Source organism: Onychomys torridus, chromosome 7 (genome assembly GCF_903995425.1).
Source record: "Onychomys torridus chromosome 7, mOncTor1.1, whole genome shotgun sequence".
NCBI classification, from domain to species: domain Eukaryota; kingdom Metazoa; phylum Chordata; class Mammalia; order Rodentia; family Cricetidae; genus Onychomys; species Onychomys torridus.
The window spans coordinates 107,343,386-107,357,239 of record NC_050449.1 but is presented as its reverse complement, the minus strand read 5'-3'; the positions used below and the strand labels follow the sequence as shown (position 1 = coordinate 107,357,239).

Here is a 13,854-nt window from a genome sequence, read left to right as displayed (position 1 = left end):
ATAAAAATGAAAGTGAGGGACTGGAGAGATGGCTTAGTGGTTAAGAGCCCTGGCTGCTCTTTCCTAGGTCCTGGGCTTGATTCTACCCACAAAGTGGCTCACAACCAGTTCTGATCTGAAGAGGGATCTTATGCCCTCCTCAAGCCTCTAGATACAGGCAAAACACCCATACACATAAACAGTAATGAAATAAAATTGTAATGGAAGTAGCTACAGGGAAGAATGATTATCAAAAGAAACTATATTGTCCTTTTCATTGTGACATTGTGTTCTGATTCAAAGACCATTGCTTCTTTGAGCTGGCTATTAGGCCTGGTGCCTTCATCCCATAGGTGGGAATAAAGGCCTTTCCCAAATACCACACAGTAACCCAACCCCTCACATAGGTCTCTACCCAGACTCCTGGACTACATGAGTTATTCACTTATTATCTGATATGCAGACAGTGTGTGTTTTGTTTTGTTCTTCATACATTGTTCTTACATTCCACGTAAGTCAATGTCAATGGCTAACACTAACTACAGCTTGGAAAGTACATATAAAATAATGTGTGTGGTCAGGGCTATATGTATTCCAACTCTACAAGGTGTCCATCCATGCTTTTAATATTTTGAGATGACCATGTCATCTATAAGTTCATGCATGAGAACCATATAATCAAAGTTACCAAACATAGATATGAGACAGTTCAGTCAGTCAAATGCCTGCCACACATGTTAGACATGGTAGCACACATCTGTTACCCTAGTTCTGGGAAGGCGGAGACAGGCAGATCCCTGAGCTCAGGCCAGCCAAATCAATGAACTCTAGGGCCAGTAAGAGATCTTGTATCAAAAAATAAAGTACAGACTAGAGGAAGACACTCAATGTCAACGTCGATCTCTGGCCTCCACACACATGTGCACACACTCATACCAACATTTATACCAACACACACACACACACACACACACACACACACACACACACACACAGAGTCTAATAGCATTTTAAGTAAGTCCATGATTTTGTGTTGAAGCACTTCCATAGCTGTCCTTGGCCATCTATAGCCTAGACCTCAGGCTGACTGAAAAAGAAGTCGGGTAAGGAGAGACAAAGACCAATGCCACATCGTTTTATGTGTCCAGGCTGAAAAAGAGCTGCAGGCTCCAGGCTGCTGCTTTCTGTCCCCCAAAGAACACTTATTCTCGGAATCCTGGGCTGCCATGGACAAACTCTGAAGTCTATACACTGACAGTCTCTTTGGAAGGCCTGAGACCATGGAAAGGCCAGCCATGCCCCAGAGCACATCCTAGAGTAGAGAGAAGGGCTCTGGAGAGGGAGAGTGAGAGACAGAGAGAGAGAGACAGAGACAGAGCAATCATCACATGTAGGCAGGTACATATGCGCATGTGAGGACTACAAGACAACTTTGGCTGTTGTTACTCAGGTATCACCCACCTTATTTTGAGACTAGAGCTCTCCAACTGGTCAACTCTGGCTGGTCCATGAACCCCAGTGATCTGCCTCATTTCACCTCCTTGTTTCTGGGATTACAATCACACACTGCCATCTAGCATGGTTTTACACACACACACACACACACACACACACACACACACACACACACAAAATGTGGGTCTTGGGAATTGAAATCAAGTCCTGATGCCATCATATCTCCCCAGCCCCAGACTTTCACAAGGCTTTCCTATACAGCAACAGGTATTCACAGATCTTCAGGTCAGGATCCTTCAACCTGTAACATTAAAGTGGAAACAAGGACAGCACCCTTAAAAAGGAAGACCTAGAGGAACACAGACAGCTCAGAGCAACAAGAAGCAGCTCCAGTTAGGGTCAGTTAGCTGACAGATGGCTAGCTGCATTAACCCCTGCATTTAACCTGCAATTTCATGATGCCAGGCAGCTAACGGGAGGTAGGAGGAGGGAATCGCCAACGCTTCACTCTGCAGAAGCAAAACAGGAAAAATGGGTTTTAAATGAGAAAGAATCTCTAGCATATGTTAAAATCCTAGAGGGAGCCACTGGGGGAAATGCCCTCCCAGATCTCCCAGAACACAAAGCCGAAACACAGCCAGGGAGAGGGGCTCGCAAGCCACAGAGTAAACTTGGCCAGCTTCCCTCCTGGTCCACATGTTGGCATGCAGCCAGTTATTGTCTCAGAGCCTCAGAGCACTTGTGGGAAAAATAGCAAATCAACCTTCTGCTTGGCAGAGAAGTTGATCGCTCCTAACAGGGCACAGAGCATAAGAGCTTTTTGACCACTTTCTTGTTGTAGTGATAAGACCACACCCAAGGTGACTTATAGAAGGAAGGCTGTAATAGAAAGCAACCCAGCACTTAGCTTCCTGTGAAGCAACAAGGAACAAAACTCATCGAAGCTGCAAAGACGTAAGAACCTCGAATTTTCTGTGAGCAGAGAGAGGCAAGGTTGACAGACACTCAGCAGTGTCCTAGCCACAAGGAGGGAGAGCATGAAACCACAGACCCAGTGTACCCGGCTCACACTGGGGTCACAATTCTATAGGTCCTGGTCACTTAGAAACAGTTGATCTACACAGTGGGCTCACCTCTTGCAATTCCTCTTGTCCTTAACTAATGTGTAGCACCATGTAGGTGTCACATTGGTTTAAAGAGCTCTGTAAGACTACCTAGTTGCTCCATGGGAAGCTTCATTCCACCTCCACTCCAGAGACCAGCCTGCATGAGAGTACAGCGGCCACCTATGATTTGGTCATAACTGTTGGGTGTCTCAGCTTTCCATAGCAGGCGCAGTTTCAGGGAGTTAGCACAACTGACACCATGATGGAAGAACCATCCAGGCCTTGGAACCCAGCACACGGGCAGCAACAGCTGCAAAAGGAGAACAAAGACCTGATCCATCAAAGTCCACACAGTTCTGGGGAAGCGCTTCACTGTACCAACCTTGCCTTCTGGCTCCTGTAGTTCTGCTTCTGGATAATTGCTCTTGTTAACTGAGGTGTGCCTACCCCAGATGTGGTTTTTGTGCTTAACAGCTCATCCCAAGAAAGGCTCGAGACTGCACTCAGGTCCCAAACACACCGTGTAGTCACAGACCAGCTAATAAAGGCTTTCAATTGCCTTGAACCCATGTCCAAGCATTCTTCTCTGGTGGATACCCTACAACATGGTACAGACACAGGGGGATTTTCCAGTTGAGGGGGCTGAGGGTGCTTAGTTCTGTGGCAACCTGGCAGGCCCATGGTGCCCAGATAAGTCGTCACTGTCTTATTTCCTTTGACTATTGTGATAAAATACCCTGACAATGGTAAATTAAGGGAGAAAGGGTTTATTCTGGCTCGTACTTCAAGATGCAGTCCTACGTGGCGGGGAAGTCGAGGCTGCAGGGACTTGAAGCTTGCATTGCATCCAGGCAGGAGGCAGAAAGGAAGGTATGCATGTTCCTCAACTCCTTTCTCCATCCTCTACAGTCCAGGATCCCAGCTAGGGGATGGTGCCACCCACAGTGCAGAGGACTTCTCACTTCCATTAACACCCTCAAGAAAATCCCTCAGGGGTATTCCCAGAGACTCACATTCCAGGTGATTCTAGACCCTGTCAAGGTGACAATTGACAACATAGTCACAAGTGTTCTGGATGTTTCTGTGAGGGTGTGTGTATTAAGTAAACTTAGATTTAAACTGTTAGATTAAAAAAAAAAAAAAAGCAGATGACTCTTTGTGGGTCTCATCAATCCACTCAAGGCGGAAATGGAACAAGACTGATCACCTCCAAGCAATGTATGGGATTTGCGAGCACATACCTTCAAGCCTCTTCCCCAGGCCTCCAGCCTTCAGCTCAGCTGTGGGTTTTGTTCTCAACTGTTGTGGGAGATTTGTGTGTGTTGTTGCTCCAAGACCATCAATGGAGTTGGACCTTGGTTTGGAGGCAGAGTCCACGTTCAGCTGGCTAAAGCAGACCACAGAGTTTTTCTGGAGGACTCAGAGGGAGATAGAGGGACACAGTGAGGAATAAAGAGGGGCTTAAAAAGATGTAAGGGCCTTTTCAATCTGGGAAGGAGGAAAAGAGAGTCATGTGATCATTTCTCCATCACTCCATGGATTTTGATGAATGAACTCCAAGTTCATTCCCTAATATTTGACTCCCAAGCTTTATTTTTTAATAAAACAATAAAAGAAACCACAATACTCAACAGCTTCCATAACCATGGAAACCAATTCCTCAAACCAAATCTCACACACACATACACACACACACACACACACACACACACACACACACACACCCCTCAGTTGTAATATTCTGAGAAACTCCAAAAAAACACTCTAACAAGCATCATACCTTTACCGCCTTTAGGATCCCACCAGTTTAGGATCTAGGTCCTGCGGTGGTTTGAATGAGAACAGCCTCCCATAGACTCATACATTTGAATGGCCTTGGTCTTAAGGGAAGGATTGGGAGTGTGGCCATGTTAGAGGTGTGTCACCTGGTGTGAGCTTTAGGTTTCAAAAAGCTCACACCCTCCCCAGTTACTGCTTTTTGCTTCATGGTTGTGGATCAAGATATAAGCTCTCAGCTGCTACTCCAGCATCGTGCCTGCCTGCCTGCAGCCTGCTGCCATAAACCCTGCCATGATGTTCACGGACTTATCCTCTGAAACTGTCCGTTGGGCTTACCCCCAATAAACTCTTCCTTCTATAAGTCACCTTGGGTGTGGTCTTATCACTACAACAAGAAAGTGGTCAAAAAGCTCTTATGCTCTGTGCCCTGTTAGGAGCGATCAACTTCTCTGCCAAGCATTTCCCCACACCTCCTACTTGTGCCCCAGAATATACAGCTCAGGGCTGGAGAGACAGCTCAGCAATTACCAGTGCTTGCTGCTCTGCAGAAGAACTGATTCAATTTCCAGCATTCACACTGGCTAGTTCACAACTGCCTCTTAACTTCACAGGGGATTCAACACCTCTGGCCTCCACAGGCGCTGCACATACATACACGCTCATACACACACACACACACACACACACACACACACACACACACACACACACGAACATAATTTTAAAATGAAATAAATCTTTAAAAAACACACAGCCCCCATCAGTCCAACCCAGTGGCCAATCTCAGAAAAGGTCCCTCTGGAGATCAGCTCAAGTCCAGTGGCCCAGCTAGAGATACAGCCAAGACAGCTGATCTGCTCAGCTAGGGTCAAGTTGGTAGAGACCCTGGGAATAAAACCTGATGAGCCAGCCCTCATTCACTCCTTTGCCTCCCTATCCTTTTTCAGTCACCAGTGAGGAGGGTGGATACCCTGAGACCTCAGACAGGATGGCAGTGCTCCCAACAGGCTTCTCAAGAAGTCAGGACCATGAAGGTTAGACTCTTGGAGGATGGACAGACACACTTGAGAGGAAGTATGGAATGGGCAAAGAGGAAGATAATAGCAGTTACTTGTCTTGTGGTAGAATGCCTGAAAAAAAATCAACTTATGGATTTATTCTGGCTTGGGGTGTGAGGGCACAGTCCATCACAGCCAGGAAGGTATGGCAGCAGGAATGGGAGGCGGGTAGGTGGGCACACTGAGTTCACCGTCAGGAAGCAGTGAGAGACAAATGCTGGAGTTCAGTTCGCGTTCTTAAATTTTATTCCATGGGACCCCAGCCCATGGGATTGTGCTGCTGACAGAGAAGGTGGGTCTTCCCACCTCTATTCACCTAATTTAGACATCCTTCACAGACATGTCAGACCTACAGCCCTTGCTGATTCTCAATCTTGTCACGTTAGCAATCAATATTAACCATCTCCAGAGCTCTGCTCCTAGGCAGCTCCTCCCCAACTCTGCCCAACCCGCCTGGCCTCTCGGGAGCTGCCCAGAGGAGCAAGAGGACTCCTCCATCCTAAATCAGCAACTAACACAGCTGGGACTCACTTCACCCTGCCCTAAGCCAGCCACCTCGCTCTCCTCCATCAAGGTGAAAAATTGCTAGACACTTTCCTGAACCTGGAAAAGACCTGATGATATAACTTGCCCAAGGGTTAGAACTGGGGTACCCCCATTCCTATCCCACACCATGCTCAGGTGGCCTGCTCAAGTGAGAGATTCCAACAAGTCCTCATAGGAAGATGGCATGCTCCCAGAGTCACGTGGGACTTAGGGGTACAAATCAAGAGTCTCAATCAAACCTCAGTAGAGCTGAGGCAGCCAAGGTCCTGAGAGCGGCTGCCTCCTGGGGACACATCTAGTATGTGGCACCTGGGGTCAGGCTACTAGGCTGTGGGATCAAATCCCTCCGGCCCTGATCACCCACTTCACCCAAGCGTGCCCTCCCATGTGTTTCTCTTCGACCTCATCAATCTGCCAGTCAAACATCAATCCAGATGTTAGCAGGAGGTGTCCTGGAGATGGGACTTAAGTGACAGAATACCTGATAAGCAATTTATAGAAGAGACGAATGTTGGGGCTCACCGTCCATCGAGGTGGGAAAGGACAGGGATCTGCTGGCTCAGTACCCTCAGGTAAGCAGAGAACAGGGAACAGGGTCAGGCTATAAAATCACACCGCCCTCTGATGCACTTCCTCCAGCGAGGTGCCTCCTCCTAAAGGAGCTCCTAAAGGCTCCTCCACACAACAGTACCGTCAGCGAGGGGCCAAATATTCAAACCCATGAGGCAAGGGGAGGGGGCATTTCACTCTCAAACTATAGCGGTCCACACACTTTTCCCCGTTGATTTATTTGGTTTTGGTTTGGGGGACCAGGGCTCACTATGTAGCCTAGGCTGGCCTCAAGCACAGCACCCTCCTGCTTCTGTCCTCTGGATGCTGGGGTTACAGGATGTCACCACGCCCAGGGCAAGGCTACTTTCCATCTTGTTACCATCTGGTTCTCCTGCCATCCAAGACTGCCTCCCACGCGGCTCCCACCTCAGGGGCTGTGGGGATGGTGGCCTCAGCCTCCCTGTTCCTTATTAGCAGGCCTCCCAAACAGCTTGATTTAAACGACAGGTATGTTCCCATGAGGACTACCAGCACAGGCCACCTAGACAGAGTGTGACAAAACGGGCCTTTTTTACCATTGACCCATCACACCAGAGGAGTTACCTCTCTCACACATTCACAACTGCATCAAAGCTTACAAGAGTTGTGGGGTCATCCTGTGGGTGGGACCGCCATGCCTTTTCTCCAGAACCACCTGCTGACCTTTAAGATGTGGCTGCCCCTCCCCATCCCCTCAGGGGAGTCTCATGAAACTTACTGTTTTTAAGTCTTCTTCCTGTTCCTCTGGCTCTTCGGCCATCCTGTCAGTTCCCTTGTGGGGTCTAACACCTTCCCCTCGCTCCTCCAGGAATAGGCTATTCTGCCTTTCCCCGACTCTCCTCAGTCACACCTCCTGTGGAGACAGCTTCTCATCCCCCATACTACACTGAAAGCCCATGTACTTTGCTTTTGCATTCTTTTTGTTTACATTTATCTATTTTACATGGAGGAGGCATGCCACAGAACCCCTGTGAAAGTCGGGGGACAATTTGCAGGAGTCAGTGTTCTTCTCCATGTCAGTTCTGGGGATTGAACTCAGGTCGTCAGGCTTGCTGGCAAGTGCCTTTACCCAGCGAGCCATCCTACTGGCCTATAATTTAGAAATGGCAAATCGCTACCCAAAATACATGCTACAGGGCTGGGGGTGGAGTTGGTAGAGGGCTTGACTACCATGCACAAAGTCCCAGTTCTACCTCTAACTCCACAGAGGCCAAGCATAATGGCACATGACTGTAATCCTAGCACTCAGAAGATGGAGTCAGAAGGTCAAAAGTTCAAGGTCATCCTCAGCTACATTGACACGTTAGAGGCCAGCTTGAGCCTTATGAGGCCCCATCTCAAAAAACAAATTAAAAAAAAAAAAAAATCAAAGTACACGCTACAGTTCTTTCTCTTCATTTAATCCCAAGTGCACAGTTTTAATTCTGAGCATGGCTTAAATAAGCCACTCTGCTCACAAAGGGAAGGCGCATGTGCTATCCTAATTGTGGTTCCCCTGGTGACAGGATGGTCTGAGTCCCTCTTGTTGGCCCAGACAAGATCTTAAGATGAAGTACCTCACAAAATGTGTTAGCATGATGCTTTACCGTGGCTGCCTCTGCAGCAAAGGCTGCCCGTGAATCAGGGTTCTCACCAGACATTTACTGCGTCCACACCAACCAGGACCAGCTCAAATCATCCTGAAGGAAGCGGGCCCTGAGAAAATAGCCATCTGTAAGGACGGCAACTTAATTAAGAAACTCTCCCTGTGAGAGCGAGCACAACATGGCCACTGCCCAAAGAAACACATGTGCTCCCAGAACTGGAGCCACACAATCACACATCTCCATATAGTATTTCCTGTAACGTGGTAAATTATGAGCCCCCACACAGTTTATCTGCCCAGTCATCAACAGTTCTCTGCCCAAATAAAACTTAACCAAGAAAAAAAAGTTTAAGAGTACAGGCTGCTCTTCCAGAGGACCCACATGGCATCTCACAACCATCTCTGACTCCAGTTCTGGGGGATCTGACATCTTCTGGCTTCCTCAGATGCCCCTACACACATGGCATACACTCATACAGACACACACAAATTAAAATAGAAATCAATCTTTTAAAAGTTGAGAAAGATGAGTCAGTCACAGTAACTGACAAATCACTGCTTAATGAAATCAATACAGATGTTTCACACCACCCGTTCAACACTCAGCAGAGTGGCCTTCTTCAACGCTCCAGGATCCCAAATCTCCCCAATGAACTCTGTGTCTTTCCCCACGCCTCAGACAACACAGCTAAGAAACTTATCTGTGGGTGAGCCCGCTTGCTTCTTTCCCTGGGGCCACTGACTTACCTGCTCACATGTGGATGCTAACATGAACCTATTTACGGTTGAATTTTGTTTTCTCAGAAATCACTCAGCAAATCATAATTTTATCAATATCACACCTAACCTTTAGCAACTAAATTTCTATTGAAATTAATATAAGGCATGTTGAAACCTATTACAATGAACTAGACTATGGAAGCCAAAATATGGGGAAAAAAGATTTACATATGTGTTTGTCTATATCTGGGTGCAGTCAGAACTGTGTGTGCAAATGGAGGCCAGAAGAGGACACCAGATGTCCTCTATTGTACACCACCTTTGAGGCAGGGTCTCTCCCTGAGTCTGGGATTCACATTTTTCTTGACCAGGCTATAAGTCAGCAAGCCTCAGGGATCTTCCTGCCTCTGTGCCCTCAGAATTGGAGTTGCAGACATACCTAGCTGGTTTCAGGGGTGCTAGGACCTGAACTCCAGTCTTTGTAATTGTATATCAAATACTCTAAACTGCTCGGCCATCTCTGAACTCTCCCAACCTCAATTAAAAACAAACAAACAAAAAATACAATGACAGAGCTGGAGAGATGGCTTGGTGATTATGAGCACTAGTTGCTCTTGCCGAGGACCTCAGTTCAATTCCCAGCACCCACATAGTGGCTCACAATCACCCGTAACTCCAGTTCCATGGTTGTCAAGACCTTCTTCTGACTTCCACAAGCACATGGTACATACATACATTACATACATGCAGATAAAACATACACATAAAATAAAATAAATAAATCTTTTAAAACACAATGAATCATGTTTCTACCATCACATGGTAACTAAGGTAACTAAGGAGTCATATCAACTTTTTGAAATACATTAGCTTTTACTTATAAAGAACCTCCAGAGTCATATGCAGAGGTCCATACCAACATCCCTTTCCCCATCATCACATTTCTGTGACTAGATACTCACCAATGTAACCCAGTCAGAGAACCAAGAAACGCTGGATAGCCCTAGGCATCACCACCGGGGTTCTCCTCTCTTAGAGCTGATTGGGTTACCTAGGCAACCCTGGAGGCCTCCACTTTCCATTGTTAGAGAATTCTAACAGCTACAGGGAGGTATCACAGGTAAATCTGACAAACCAGTGTGCCAAGTTACTACACTGTGCCCAAAAGACACCAGAAATAAGACTCTGCCTTCAACATTAAAAAACCATAAAATTAGATGTGGAAGTACACGCTTGTAATCCTAGCACTAGGAAGAAAGAGGCAGGAGGATTGCTGTGAGCTTCTGGCCAGCCTAGTTGACTTAGGGAGTGCTTGGCAAGCTATAGCTGTTGGAAATTCAGGCCCGCTCAAGCAGCAGGGGAGGCGTTCCCTACAGTGGTCCAGACACCCCCTTGGAAACATCATATACTTGTAAACTACCCCCTGGTGTGGCACATAGTGTGTTTACTCCAGCTGTTGTTACTCATATGTCTCTATGGAAAAACATGTTTTCGTCACGTGTGGCTTGTCCTTGTGATTGAACATCTTACTCATGTGACTCTTAACCCTCAGCGTATAAATGGTCTGATGCTCTGAATAAAGCTGGCTAGTGCATGAGACTTCAGTCGCCACAGTTTTAGGCCCTGCTCTCCCAGGTTCACACCCCCAACTAGAGCTGTGAAAGCTCCCTCATAAAGTCAGCTTACTTTTCATTTCTCAAATTGGTGTTCAGAACATGCGCGTTCTTTATGGCAATGTCACATCATGAATTCCTTACACTCACCTCTCCTAACACTCTCCTGTGAGGACACTGGGCTCTAACCTCTGGTAACTCAATTCTTTATATTTTAGATTATAACCACTTAATCTTTTAAACTACCCCATTATTTTCACCTTCACCATGACATTCCATTTAATATTTATTCCATTGCCTTTGGCTGGGTTATTTTCCTTTTATTCTTCTAATATGCTGGCACATTTATCTTGGGTATGATGATTTTTTTTTTTAACCATTGCTTCAGTGGTCAGAAGTTTATCTTCCCTGTACAGCTGGGTTAAAATGCTATTCCGTTTTCTTCTAGCTACATTTGCGATAAACTCAGTGTGATTTTTAAAGCAAAGGCCTTTATAGATGAGAATTAGTGAGGGAGACGTACTTGGATAGTTTTCAAGGTGGAGCTGATGGCATTGAGATCAACAGATACCATAGAATGGCCTGCTCTCCAGTCAGGAGTGAGTGGTGGAGACCATGACTGCCAGGAGCTGAAGCTTTCAAAGCTCAGTCTTATTTTAAGTCTTACTTAAAATTAATTTTCAGGGTCAGGGGAGTTAGCTCAGTGGCTAAGAGTGGCTAAGGTCAAAACAGAGGACCTGAGTTTGGTCCTCAGCACCACCCCTGTAATTTGAGATTCAGATCAGATGACCTCTCCTGGCCTCTTCTGGAACTGCACTCCCGTGCACAAACACACACAGACATAAACATGTATACATAACTAAAATAAAATTCTTATTTCCTAAATTGAAATTTTTGGGAAACAAGATCATCCACATGCAAAATCAATGATCTAAGACATGTACTGTCATCCCAGGTCACAGAAACCAAACAGGAATGGCTATGAGAATATTTCACCTGAAATTTAAATTGTGTTCTATTTATTTATTACCTATTACATTTGATCTTCTGTGACAAGCTCTCACTATGCTACTCAAGCCAGATTGGAATTCACCATCTTAATGCTTGAACCTCTCAAGTGTTAGGATTACAGGCTTGTGCCACTGTGCCAAGCACTGCCTCCCCGCCCACCCCCTCTTCAAGGTTACAGTCTCAAAGGACTTGTAAAATACTTTGCAATGTGGTCTACACAAGAACAAGGCAATGTCATCATACACTGTGGTGGTTTGGATGAGAAATATCTCTCAGAAATTCGTGAATTTAAACATCTGTTGGTGCTGTTTGGGAGGCTATGGAACCTTTAGATCTTGCTGAAGGAAGTGTGTCACTAGGGGTGGGCTTTGAGGGCTCTTAACTCCACCTGTCCCTTCTCCCCTACTCCTTCTCTCTCCTCTCTTCCCCTTCCTCTCTTCTCTCCCCTCCTTTGCCTCCCCCACCTCTCCATATGTATACTCCTCTCCCTGTCTCCACTTCCTGTGTGTAAAGATGTGATGTCTGGCTTCCTGTGTGTAGATAAAGATGTGATGTCTGGCTTCCTGGCCTGCCACCATGCCATGCCTTTCAGCTCATTATGAACTCTAGCCATAAACCTGAAACCAAAATAAAACCTTCTATAAATTTCTTTTCGTTGTGGTATTTTCATCCCAGTCACACAGGAGTAACTAATGCACACATTGTACAAAAATTCTACCTGGGGAGCTACTGAAGATTCACTGTCAGTGACAAAATGGTACAATGTTGAACCACCTTAAACATTTTCAAACCTGAGGTCTGTGAATCTAAATCAGTGGTTAAATGTTTGTGTAGCCCATGGAAGTCATTGATTCAATATCCATCCAAAAAAAAAAAAAATCTCTATCATAGAAAACATGTTGAGGAGGTCTGGAGAAGCTACTGTGTTGGCAGAGTGTTCAGCCAGCATGTTTGAAGCCCTGGGTTCCATGCCCAGCACCAAATGAACCAGATGCAGTGGCACATGACTATAACCTCGGGCAAGTGGATCAAAAATTCAAGGTCATCCTCAGCTATATATTAAGCTTGAGGCCAGTTTGCACTATATGAGACCTTGTCACTATGTATGCATGTGTGTGTGTGTGTGTGTGTGTGTGTGTGTGTGTGTGTGTGTGTGTGTGTGAATGCTGAGGAGAAATAAAAACAGATAAAATAAAAATTTCAATGAAAAAAAAAGAATTTAGAATCCAATCTGCTAAAGCTGTCCTGGATCACAGTGCAGCATCTTGGAGCAACACATTGTTCTACCTGGAATATATCTGGAGGTTTCCACTCTTCTGTGACAGTATATTAAAAAGAATCTATGAGAAGATGAGCAGATAGACACAACCATCCATATATCAACCAATGTAATGATACAACTAAGCCAAAAGCCACTTTTGCCTACACATCAGGGTACCTGTTTTGCAGTGAACATTCTCTCTGAAAATTAAAATAAAGTTATAGGAGCTAGAAAGATCCCTCCGTGGTTAAGAGCACTTGCTGCTTTGGTGGAGGACCCAGGTACAGTTCCCATCACCCACATGGCAGCTCACAATGGTCTGTAATTTCAGTTCCAGGGGATCTAACACCCTCTTCTGGCCCCCATAGGTGCTGCACACACATGGTGCACATACATGCATGTAAGCAAAACTCCCATCCACATAAAATACATCTAAAAATATTTTTAAATAGAATTCCAACTATGCACTTTCCTTTTTTGAGCAATATGGGAATATGTACACATAAAACCTTTTTTTTTTTTTTTTTAAAGAAGTCTTTCCTACAAATATACAAATCTGATGCAGAAGATTCTTGACCAGAATCAGACTGGGGCAGTCTGAGATCACAACACTTTCTTGCCTTTGACATGTAAAAAGCAAAACACGATGCATGCCTCAAATGTCTGATGCATGCCTCAAATGTCGGTGAGGCCCATCCTCCCACAAGACAAAGCAAGGGGACAGGAAGCTGGCCTGGGCCAGCAGGGTGAGCTGCAGGTCAAGGGTTCTCAGCACCTGACCTGAGTCAGTCAACCAGAACTTGCTCTATCCACTAACACAGTCAGCTGTCCTGGGGTTGGGAAAGGTGATATGAACACCAAGGATCTCATGGCTTCCTAGGGGTATCTCACAAGATACAAAACAAATGTTGGGGTTGAGGATATAGTTCAGTTGGAGGGGTGCTTATCTTGGGCAGAAAGCTTTGGGTTCAATCCCCAGCACCATATAAAACTGAGCATGGCCTCATATACCTGCAATCCCAGAACTTCAAGGCAGAGGGAGGAAGGTTACATCAGAAGTTCAAGGTCATCCTCAGCTAACAGGATAAGTTTGAGACTGGTCTGGCCATCGTGAGGCCATGTCTCAGAAACAAAACCCAGCAAACTCTTG

General features: G+C 45.8%; 1 protein-coding gene across 3 annotated transcripts in view; it reads right to left on the bottom strand.

Annotated features, from left to right (window-relative positions):
- The window catches only part of Osbpl10 (oxysterol binding protein like 10), a 224,393-nt gene that overhangs the window by 96,270 nt on the left and 114,269 nt on the right, over positions 1 to 13,854 (bottom strand). The window lies entirely within an intron of this gene.